Here is a 12,413-nt window from a genome sequence, read left to right as displayed (position 1 = left end):
TTAGTGCTGGGTGATACAAGTCCTTTGTGATGTTGAATGTTTTCTGCAGACATAGAGGGGTGTCAATGACTTCCAAGGTAGGTAAAGGTGTGCTGGAATTTTTCCCTGCTCTTTTTGTAATTCTCCACAGAGCCTTTCTGTCAGCTGCTGAGCTGTTGGCAACCCACATAAGTATCCCATGAGTCAGGACACTCTCAATGGAGCAAAGATTGAAAGACACCAGAAGCTTTTGTAAAAGAATCAACCTTCTGAGATTTCTCAGAAAGTAAAGTCACAGTGACTTTGTGTTTAACGACCATGTCAGACCTTCTGAGACGTCACTACCCAAGAACCTAAAACTAGAGACTCTCTCCATTCTGTCACCATTTATATACTGTGGCTGGTGGTCATACTGATTCTTCCTAAAATCAATGATCACTTCTTTAGTTTTTTTGGTGTTAAGTATCAAATTATTCTCTATGCACCAGTCTGTCAGTCTACTTGCTTCCTCCCGGTAGGCGGACTGGTCTCCATTATAATGAATTTGTAGAAAAAAACTGTTAAAAAAAAAAAAGGAGGATTGAATATTCTAAACCAACAGTCAATAAATAAATAAATAAAAAGAAATCCTACTAAGATTATCCTCTGTCATTTAAGTCCTTGGGAGCAAACGTATCCAGTGCCTCAGTCCAATGCCGTCGCTATTTCTTTGTCCAAAATTGTTGTGACTGAAGACCCTGCATGACTGGTTTGTGATTGTGTTGTTGAAAATGCTGTTCGAGGGTCATCTGTTTGTCCTGTTTTTCCATAAATAATTTTTTATTTCACTGATGTAAATTAAACTGCAGTTTATACCTTGTATCCCATAAATGCAATTTGAAGATAACAACTAAAAAGTGTGGAATATGGGTAATTCAATTTGTGAAAAACTATTACAAATTATTTTTTTGGATGTGAATGGGATATTCCAGGCATATTTGTTTTTCTTTTCAATAGTGCAAGATGTGTGAAGCAAAATGTCTCCAATATTTGTATTTTTATGGTAGGCATTAATTAAAGAAAAAGGTTGTAATGGTGGAAAGTTATTTTGTAATTGTAAAAAATGAATCCGTAAAGAATGACTGGCTCGGAAGTAAGGAGTAAAAATCATTAGGAGTTTGACATGCTGTCTGTTGCTTATTGTATTGGTTTGTGAGAAACTAATTAAATCAGTGAAATATGATATTTTAGCCATAGAGTTGATTAAATTACTTTAATCCAAATCCAATTATTTATTTATTTGAGATGTAATATTAAGATTAGAGTTTATTTCAAAAACTTGGTTAGGATAAGAAGTTCAATAGATTGAACTGAAGATTGATCGATTATTATTTCAACCTTAGTGCTGATTATCCAAACAGGTTAAGATAAGGGCTGTGGTGGCTCAGGGCATGGATTGAAACACCAGACAAGTAACAGCCAGGGAAGTCAAGAGGTCTACACAGGGTGGTCAACCTCAGATCCCATAAGAGAAGAAGTTGTGTAATATGTAAATTGTAAAATATTGAATATGAATAGAATTGTAAAGTAGAAGACTGGAAATAAACATGCAAAGAAATTTTAATTTTTAAGGGTTAGGGATTTTGGACTTTGAAGAAAGGGATACCTCCGGCTCCCCTCCTTCCCACGCGTAACAACAAGAGCCTGCACTCTCCTCCCTGTTCTGATAAACACCTCTTTCATCCCCCTCTTTATTCTTTATTTTTTGCCCTCCTTTAGAATTTTTTTGTTCATTTTTTTAAAGTATGTAGAAGTGTCTATAAGAATAACAAACTTTCCTCTAAGTCTCCTCTGTTTGAAATGACGATAACATCCGTGTTGAGTCCTATTTATATTATAGGCATTTACTTCAGCCAATCAGCTGTTTGCTTTCTGTTTGCGAAAAATTTAAAAACAGCTGGAAAATTTTATTTAAAATTTTATATTTCTCTTAATCCCTTAAATTGCTGCACCTATTAATCTCAACTTTTGATGTCTAAGTTCAATATTTGCAGAGAAATGTCCCATAATCTTTGGTGTTCGTGACATTCCTTAATTTTGAAAGACGCTGTTTTTCAAAAGTAAAATATTTTTATTTTCAAGATTATTTCATCAAATTGTCCTTGTATATTTCATAGGTTCTTAGTTTGTTACTATTTCTATTTCTGCTGTTATTCCATTGTTTTATTCTTATTCAGATATTTAATTGTAATAATAGTAGATAGTTCAAATAAAAGATATAATTTTTTCATTTTATTCTATGTTCCTGTATGGCTTTGATATAAAGTTTTTTTATATTTATTTCTCAATTCTTGGTTGTCTCTTCTGTTAATTTCTGTTTTATTGGCGTCTTTAGCCATTAAACATTAAGGGTTACAAAAAAATATTAATGATAATTTCCCTAGGATTAAGTTATTCTTATTATACACTAGCCCCACCCCAAACCCCCCAACCCCCGCGGCTCCACCCGCGTAGTAGTGAAACAGGACAGTGAAGAGGGCCCTGCTCGGCTCCCTACTCCTGACGTCTTGCTTCCCTTACCCCTCGGCCTGCAGCATCTCTCTTGGATTCGTGTGAAGAAATCAGTACCGCAAGTGAACTATGATACTCGCAAGTGCGATGAGAGAAGTCGCAAAATCAACCAGAATGTTCAAGCAAATTATAGAAAAAACCTGATCTAAATTTGTTAAGTAGTTCTCTTGTGAAAAGCAGACATACAGACAGATGTTGGAATTTATATATAGAGATATTTTAAATGTAGTCTGTCTTCTTATGATTTTTAGGGTTAGGCTGCCCTTGTTGATTTCTTTAAGTTTAAGGATACTTTACTCAATGTTTAAGGTTAGGAAAATGGATAGGGAAAGTATGAAAAAATATTTTATAAGTTTAGGCCATTCTTTGTATTTATTTATACTCTAGGTTAAGGTTGCCTTTAATTACATTATATTGTTTTAAAATGGCTTTGTCTCTCATAAAATAGGGTTTAAGTATTTAATATGATCAATAGATCAATGTATATTATTACAGGGATATTTCACAACTTTCATACTTTTTGTATTTTTTAAGTGTTTTACGTTCCTTTTATATTGCTCCTCATAGGTAGATATTACATCCTGATAGAAAATTAGTTACATTTACAATGCATGTATTTCATTATACCAGTTTTTGAAAAATTGTGTATTTCCTTTTCCAAGGACTTACTGATTCAGGATCAATGTTTTTGAAAAAAGAGACTCAAATTATGATTATACCGATTAGTCACATTGGTTCAAGTTACAGGTCCTCCTTTCCATTCCATTTCAATTTTATCATAGGTTATCACCATAGTGTTTGTTCTTCTTTTTCTTCTGTTTAATGCAAAATTAAATTATATGATGGTTAAGTATTCTTTATAATGCCATGTGTCCATTTAAGGACCTTCTACATTATTCGGACAAATGTCTTATTTTTATTTTTATGACAGGTGAGTAATCTTTATAATTCTAATCTATTTTATGTATTTCTAATGTTAAATCCCTATAGAAAAGAAGTGTGTAACTTCCTGATCCGTTCTTTTTCGAAACATTGAGGCACGTTGACGCAGTGATAATGATGAGCTGGTGCTCCGTCCAGAGATTGTTCATGCCTCCTGCAAGATGCTTGCTGCGCCATGCGTGACCCTCAATAAAATAATTTATTGGAGCAGTACTGTCTCTTTCAAACGTACTAACCCCCAATTCCTGTCCTTCCTTTTACTTCTCCAAATAACAAATCACCGCACAATCAGTTCTTTAATAAATGTCAAGTCATCTGTAAGCTTAGAATGCCAATTCTGCAAAACTTTAAAGAATCTCTAAATTCTAAATCGACTTAGAAGCCCGTCGTCATCATCTGTAAATACATGCTTTCTTCTATTGAATTGAATTGAATTCCTTTATTGTTATTGTATGGTACAAAGAGATTCAATATGCAAATCCTCCATAAACTTATTTTCCTATAAAATGGTAAAATAATAACAACAACAATAGTAGTAATAGGATAAAAAACAGTGAAAAATATACAATATGAATGCATAAGTGGCTCCGGTTGTGCAATATTACAACTGTAATGCAAGTTTACAGTGAGGTGATTGTACTTATAAGTACAAACAGTTCTACCAGGAGCACTTGATGGACTGATTGAGTGTGCTTAGAGCTCTTGGGATGGCTGTGAAGCGTTTGCCGAATGTGAGAGGTTCAAATAGACTGTGCGCATGGCTGAGGCAGCATGTGCTAGAAGCTGTATCCTGATAATTCTGTCCGCTCTTGACACAACCTGATGTAGAGCTTTCCGATCAGCTGCCGCAGAGCTGTGATTTCACACTCAGATACACTGGGTTAAAATACTCCAAGTGGTGCACTGAGAGTAACAATGCTAAAGTGGCTATGGTATTTGGAATAGTTCGTTTGATGATCATGGGAAATACTGACCTCTGAAAGGCAATCTTGGAGGCAAGAAATGTGAACGGCCTTTCACACTTCGAAGAATCACTCGGCCAACATACAGAAGTGAAATGCCTAAGAAAAAAAGCTAAACTCCTGTTATGGTGTATAAAATCTGTACATTTTGGTTTCCATTATATTTTGTTCGAGACAAGACAACAGATGAACTAAGACAGATCAAAGCAGGTTTTATCACACCTCACTTTCAAACAGCTGTTTCCTACATTGAAAGGAAGACATTCTGGGGCTCAATTATTTTACAACCCGGGAAAGGATGCTCTGCTGACACCCCAGGCTATTGATTACTTTATGGATGGACATCTGGGATTTATGGCCTGGGAAAGGGAAACAGGCAATATCAAAGAACTTTATTATCTGGGAAAGAGTTTGAGCAAAATTCATCAAACACATTGACAGCCAGCCAATCAGGTTCATGTGTTGTGTAACCAAGGCATGATATTTCATAATAAATATGCCTTGGTTTGGAAGAGGAGCAGAAGAAGAAGGAGCAGGAGGGAGGAGAAGAAGAAGAGGAACAGACAAAGACGACATTGGTCGTCAGGAAGGCATCATGAACATCCATTGCTAAATCAAGCGCCTCCCTGGGACATTCATCCTTGTCATTTCAACTTTTTCGTAAGCTTTTCCTAAAGACTATATATATTCAGACTTTCCTATCAGTACTTATTTTCTATTATTCTTTGTTCTAGTGGTATTATTATTATTCTTGTAATAAATACCATGCTGCTTTTAACATTCTATGCTTTTGTCTTAATGTCTAGAGTGATTGAATTAATAAGTTAGATTTCTTTGAGCACCCGGGGTAGCCAGATTTTTGCCATTATTTCTGTGCTGCGAGGTTTATAAGGCTGAGAGTGAGGAGCGCCACTCAAAAGAAGGGACAGTATGATAAAAAGAAGGTATTCTTGGCTGATAAATGGCCTATAGTCAAGGATACTGAGTCTTTGTATGTTTTAATATTTTCTTGGAGACCAAAAGTAACGGTTAGGTCTGAGGTCTATTTAAAACATCATATGTTGTCCGTGCCGATAATAAGTAAGTCTCTTGAAGTGCTGAGTGACAGGCTGATGTGTGGTATAAAGTGCAAAGGGTTAATCAGCGTGTGTGTGTCATTCATAGCGCACTGTTGTGGTTAGGGTCTGTGTGTGTGTGTGTGTGTTTATGTGTGTGTGTTCATTTTAAAGTGCAACAGTAGACCAACCCGATAACGAACCTGACGAGAACATTTACCCTTGAGAAAACAGGTAAAGGGTAAGTAGAGGGAAACACTACGATAATACATTTTGGCGCTGCGAGTAGCGTTAACGGAGTAATCATGTGTTGCATTTTTGTGTGTTTGGTTTCATTTTCCAAAATCAGGGATGGATCGTCCACAGGTGGCAAATATGCTGTGATCGCATGCTGGCATACAGCCGGCACATGTCAGCGTGCATCAACAGCATTTCTGAAGTTTTTTAGGTGTACGGTAGAATCAGCTGTTACAGCAGTGTTTTCTCCGCTAAAAACGGAGGCAGCAGTAGTTGCAACAGAAACTTTAACGACAACGTTAACCGTAGCAGTAGCGATAGAGAGAGTCGAATCGGAGGCTGTTGTGCTCTCCTCGAGGAGGGCGGAGTCAGCCGCAGCAGCTGCGCCAGTCAAAGACACAGTAAGGCGTCTCTGCATAAAGTGGAGGCAAAGGCGGCTGAAACAGAAAACCTACACTTGTCTGCTGGTCAGACAGATTGTGTATGGTTAATAATTATAAAGCAAATAGATGGGAAAGCAAGAGAGATAAGAAATACCTGGCTAAAAAGTCACGAGCAGCTAGCAGTACACGTAGCGATGTATAAGGAGAATGCCATACGGATTAAGCAACAACTGCTCGATGTTAAAGTGTGTGCTTTGATTTCGGGGTCTTTTGACCCTGAGAAACAGCAGTAGAAATGAAACTGGTTATTGGGAGCACTCCTTTCAAAGCCCCTGTGTTGATTATTGCTGCAGAGAAAACAATATGTATATTGGAGAGTCAGTTTACAAGTAAAGCTGCTATAATGTGAGGGTTACTTGTATGTAGTAATGAAGGAAAGTGTAAGTGAGACAATATGGTGTGCATTTGTTTAAATGCAATAATTGGTATGAAAAATGGCATGTGGCAGTATAAAAACAGCCAATGCCAAACTGCAAGTGAAAACAGAGGACTGAAAGAAAAGGAAAAGAGTAAGAATGTTTTCTTCCATTTATTCTCTACTGCACTGCATTTCTCTGTATAATTCTGAGGTTTAAAAATGTTATACCAATAGTTAATTCATAACTTTTTGTAAAAGTAACCAGTGCTAAGATAAGATTTGATTTAGACATTGAATGTGGAGCAACTGGTGGATTTGTATAGCCATTGTAGACTGCAGGGCATGAGCTGAATAATGTGACTGAAAACTAAGTGAATTAAAGAAAGAAACAGAGGAGATGAAAGCAGAGCAAGTGTTTGTATATGAAAGCTTTTGAAAGTATTTGAATTAAAAGTGAATTTGGAATGGCCATTTTAGCAGTTAGTTGGAATGAAAAACTTATTGGTGTTTCAAGCAGCACATTCATATTGGGGAATAAGTAAATGAAAGGCAGCGGCTTACCATCCAGTTTTTGGAGCTCAGCATGTAGAACAAAGGGGTGGAAAACCTAAATAGTGGGCTGAGGTGAAAGCTGTTGCTTTGATATTAAGGACATACTGAGAGGCCTGTTGTGATTCACACTAACAGCCGGGTAGTCTTTAGAGTCTTTGTTATATGAGCACCAAAGCAGGAAAAAAGATAGGTGTCACATATTTGTTAAGCCTGTCTGGTAGTTAAAGAGCTCTAGGAGTCATTGTGGAGCATGGACAGAAGGCAGGTAGTTTTAATAAATACGTCAGCACTTTCTCTCTAATTTAGAAATGCATATTATTTCAATCACTCTGGCTAGGTGGACAAGGTATGGCAAGTTGCAGCACTATTAATAATGACACCTGATAACAAGGTCTGAATTAATAGTCTAGGAAGAACAACATGCAGAAAATGAGAAACAATGGCTGCTAGAAAAAAGGACATAAGATTTGATTTGACTGAAAGCCAGAAAATACTTTCTTGCATCCATTTCTATAAACTTTATTCGAACTGGAATGAACTGTTTATTTTGGACCTAATTTGTGTGCGACAAAGTTTTTATACTAGGACCTGAAGCAAGCATCAGAATCCTGCTGAAAGAGGCTGTGGGACTGCATCATCATCATCACCATCATTGTCAAGCACGGGACAGAGGACAAGACAACTGGACACTGAGAGACAAAAGCTAAGTGTTCTTTTCCATAAGCACATAACATGGGATGTACTGCATGCTGAAGGAAGCTGGTTTCTAAGGGCAAGACAGGATAGTTTAGGACAAATTTCTAGGGATTTCATAGGGCCCAAAGGGAGGAGAGTGAACAAGACAATAAAAACAAGACTATGAGGGAATCACTTTGTCCTAAAGGCCTAGATAGATAGGTTATGCCTTATTTAGCATTTGTTTTCATTTTTGTAGCCTGTATATTGACATGTATAGCCCACTATGCTGAACTAGGTGACTTACAGCGATGTCTTTTTCTGGGGTGCGTTAAATGTCAATATAATGTCTTGTGTTTTAATGGTCACTTTGAAACAGGCTATTTTCCTCCACCTTTTTGAGGCCCATTAGTTGGGGGCCATAGATATATTCTGTGCTTTGTGGGTGATGGAAAGGTGTAAAGGGGCATGAGTGTAAGGCTAGTGGTGGAAAAGCAGTAAAGAGACGTGAAATGTGCTAATTGAGTACAAAGGGGTGGATAAATGGAGTGCTGGATGCCCTAAGGACTATAATCGTAGTCGCTTAGAGGCAAGAAGCTGCATTGCAGGGAGCTGCACAACAGTATCTGTGACGGTGGAAGTGATGCTCCAGCAAAAAGGCAGTTAACATTCCTCTGGTGGTCCTCCAAAGAGTTGTACTCTGTGTGCACTATAACCTTTGCTACATTTGAAGGGGTGGCAAATGGCACTGAGTTCTGTGATTCCACCAGGCTAATCCCACACTAACTACAGCGGAGCAAACCATCACATCACAAAACACCTCACACCTGGTGTGCCTTTTATGGCTACCATAGTTAGAAATTGGGGGAAATGCATGTCTCAGAGGAAACCATAAAACTCGGGAATATAACATGAGGAATTGGACATTAAAGCTAAATTAATCAGATACATTTCAGCTTCAAATTCTAAAGTAGAATGTTAGATTTGATGTTTTGTTATGTAATTATTTAGTGAGTGAATTGGGTCTAATAATGTGTGTTACAAAAAAAACAATAAGGTAAAGACATCTAGAACAAAATAGAACAACAAAATTTAGAGAAGTTTTTGGGCCTTTTGACAAACTGGTAACCTACACTGTATAAACTAGAGTTCAGAACTGTGAAGTTTATCATAGAGAGTTTATATGAAACCATAGAAATGTAATATAATGTACAGTGCAGTATGTAATAATTAAATTTTAGTTTTGAATGGGAAAGTGACTTCACATCAGGGAAGGACACTAGGAAATTGAAGGAGGCATTTCATATGAACACTAAGTAGGGGGATAAGCCAAAAATATTTTTAGTGCTCAAGGAGGGAACAGGAGAGGGTGTCCGCCTGTTGGGTGCAGCTTCCAGTGGTGATCTGTTGGATGGAAAGACACTTGATGCCCCATACAGGATGTCCCAATTTATACTGGCCAGAATTGGTGGCAGTCGGATCTCTCTACTGATTGAATAAATTGAGCTGGGGAAATTAATTTGGTTTATTTGATAGTTGAGATGAAGGCCTCGTTTGAGGAAATGTGTTCCTTCCTAGGACCAGATATTTAGTTATCAGATGCAAAGACATTATAAAAACATTTCTGTTGTTTCTATAGAATTGTAGCTTAGATAGATGGACTTGTGTTTAGGGGTCCAGGGGTGGAGTAAATAGTTACCATTGTTTAGGTGAAACACAGTAATGTGACAGACAGTAATTTAGAATTGACACACCACTTGAACTTGGAATAGGTGTTTAGGATTTAGGCAATCCAGCTTCCATTTTGCATACAGCATCTCAGTCATTTGAAGAAATAAAGACAAGAGCTGCAGAAATAACAGAACACAGGGGTTTACTAGAGTCAACTAGCTAAGGATTCAGAGTGCTGATGTCCTGGAATATTTGAAATTGGGAAAATCAAATTCCCACTTAGAGGATCTGCTCAAAACTGAATTAAAATATGGCAGGATCTCATTAATGAGTCAAATCCTAGAATAGCCATTTATATTGGGCAGTAGGACATTCCTCTTTGTCTCTTTTTTATTTCCTTTTTTTAAAGCTTTGCTCATCTTGTAGTCTCTCCTCTCTTTCTCTTGGTGGCGGTTGAATTGTTAAGTTTGACAGGATTGTATGGAAAAGAACAGAAACTCACCTGTAAAAACTGCTCACCACTCAGAGGTTCAGACGACTGCACGAGTACCTGCAGATGACAAGAGCAGAATGGGGACTGTGAAGATGGCATTTGGTGACATTCACTGGGCAGGCATTACTAGAACAGGGCAGTTCAAATATAACACATAACTGATGAGCATCTAAAACACTGAAGACCACTAAAGTACCAGTCAGTGCCCAGCATACCCACTGCTGTGTAACACACTGGGCTCACTGGTGTGTAAAGACTTGTGGAAGACTTAGCAGCTCTCACTTTATCTCTTGGCTGTTCCTCTTCACCACAGATGGTCTTCAGGTCCTGTTAGTCAGAGAAGTCAGGCGTGTGGTGTTCAGCTGGAGAGCCCAACAAAAAACAGCAGAAAACTCTGTGCTGAGGGCCTTTAAAGGCTATAGTTATCGCGTGCTTACAGTTGCACGTAATTTGTGTGACTTCGTGTCCAAGCAGATTGTTTCACAGAGTTTGCCTTTTCAGATTATTCAGATGTTTCCCAAACTGTTGATTTTCATTTTTCTATGACCATCATCAAAATGTTTTGTGGACCTGAGCAGAACAACATTATTTAACTTTGTAACATTCTTTATGTCCAGATATTGTATGGTGGACACAGGTTAGCTGGTCATTTGTTGGATCTCATTATTGTTTGGCTGCTAATTAACAAAAAAGAAACAATTGAGGGGTCCACATCTTAAAAATGAAGTCATTTTAAAAGAAGGCAAAATTAGGAAGACGCAGGACACACAGAAGTCTAAAAGCACAGATGTTTATTTTTCCAGTCCTTAGCACAGCACACAATTCCCAAATCCCAACAATGTTCTTTCTTTCTTTCTTTTCTTTCTTTCTTCTTCTTTCTTTCTTTCTTTCTTTCTTTCTTTCTTTCTTTCTTTATTTCTTTCTTTCTTTCTTTCTTTCTTTCTTTCTTTCTTTCTTTCTTTCTTTCTTTTACTCTCTCTCTTCTTCTCATCTGCCACCCTCACTCCTCCACTCGCAAGCTCTGTCCTCTGCCTCCGGACTCTGGCTCCCCAAATCGAGTGTGGTGGCCCCTTTTATGTTGCACCCAGATGTGCTCCAAGTGCACCCTGATGATTTTCCAGCAGCACTTCCTGGTGTGGCAGAAGTGCTGCAGTCCAGGGCTCCGGGATTGTCCAGGTGCCCCCTGGCGGTGGCCATGGTCCCCAACAGGGTTGAGCTTCCAAGCTCCAAGTCCATGGATCCGATTCAATCCAGGGGGACTGCCCTCTAGCACCCCTAGGAAGATATTGCCCCTTTCCCGGTCCTTCCCTTCTCCAGGCCTCCCGTTGGGGCAAGGTCCCCAGTCATCTGCCACACAGCCCCTCTCTCAGCTGAAGCTCAAGCGGCCCATCTCACGATGGCTATCTTCTGACAGGATGGGGTGCTGGCATATCCTGGTTCACGGTTCCACCCTGAAAAAGAAAAGCAAGAGAAGGGTGGGGAGACGCTGCCGCAACGCCATCCCATGGCGTCCTTCGTAGTTTTGTATGGACAACATCTGTGACTGAGATTTTGGCACTCAAAGCAACGGTGCTTCCCTCCATGTCCCCGTGCCCTCTGGACATGGAAACAGGATGGGTGACTCTGCTCCGCCTTGTCCCCAGCTAGGCTTGGGGCTTCTCTCCACACCCACGGAGGGCGGCCCTTTAATACAGGTGGGCACACAGGTTCACACTGCCCCTTGTTAGGAGACCCGGTCTTCCTTTTCCAGATCTTCCTTTTATTCTGGGGTACAATGGCAGTCTGGGTCTCCTTATGGGATAAAAAGAGACCCCACTCAGTCTGCGCCCCTGTGAACTTCAGTGAGACTGCTGTTGGCAGTTGTGGTGATGTGCTCTGGCAGCCAGCACTTACCAGCCGGCTCCTCACACACACCTCTGCCGGTCACACTCCCACGGCACGATCGGCCATCACCACTGCGTCAGCTCTCGGACCCCCTGCTACTCGAGTCCATTCAGATACATCCAGGCTCAATTTGCTAGGGGATCCCTTCTTAGATGTGGTACCGGCATCACTCACCTGAACCGCTGCATCGCTCCAGCTAGAGAATCCCGCGCTGAACCACCTCAACCACTCCTTTACGGCCCTCAGGGGCTCGTCACCTTCTCCGCCAGCCTTCTGATCACCTCCTGCAGCACTTGCAAGAGTGACTGCATGGGCTGAACACTGCAAAAAAACTTAGTTAAGAAATAAGATATAAACACTGAATTTCAGGAGAAAAATGACTTAATATTAGTGTCCATGCAGCAAGATAGTTTTACTTGCCAAGACATCTTAAAATAAGTTCGTTCCAGTCTAGAAATAAGAAAGCTCTGATAGATGGATGGATGGATGGATGCTGTTTTTTAGAACAAATTACTTGAGATTAGACTTTATACAGTGGAAATACACAGAATATTAGAAAATGATTTTTAGTTCAGTTATTTTGCATTCTTAATGTTAGCACACTGAAAAATG

General features: G+C 39.2%; 1 protein-coding gene across 14 annotated transcripts in view; it reads right to left on the bottom strand.

Annotated features, from left to right (window-relative positions):
• The window catches only part of LOC114641392 (C-type lectin domain family 5 member A-like), a 1,576,682-nt gene extending 1,566,391 nt beyond the window's left edge, over positions 1–10,291 (bottom strand). For 8 of the 14 annotated variants that reach the window (XM_051925973.1, XM_051925952.1, XM_051925951.1 and 5 more), the window contains exons 1-2: positions 10,200–10,287; positions 9,927–9,974 (exon numbers count right to left, since the gene is read on the bottom strand). The gene's annotated coding sequence lies outside the window, so the exon portion shown is untranslated. Of the gene's footprint in view, positions 1–9,926; positions 9,975–10,199 lie in introns of all 14 variants that reach the window. The other 6 variants (XM_051925959.1, XM_051925962.1, XM_051925958.1 and 3 more) reach the window with 2 other exon arrangements.
• Positions 10,292–12,413: the final 2,122 nt, after the last annotated feature.

Source organism: Erpetoichthys calabaricus, chromosome 4, assembly GCF_900747795.2.
Source record: "Erpetoichthys calabaricus chromosome 4, fErpCal1.3, whole genome shotgun sequence".
Classification (NCBI taxonomy): Eukaryota; Metazoa; Chordata; class Cladistia; order Polypteriformes; family Polypteridae; genus Erpetoichthys; species Erpetoichthys calabaricus.
This window is presented reverse-complemented; position numbering and strand designations above follow the sequence as displayed.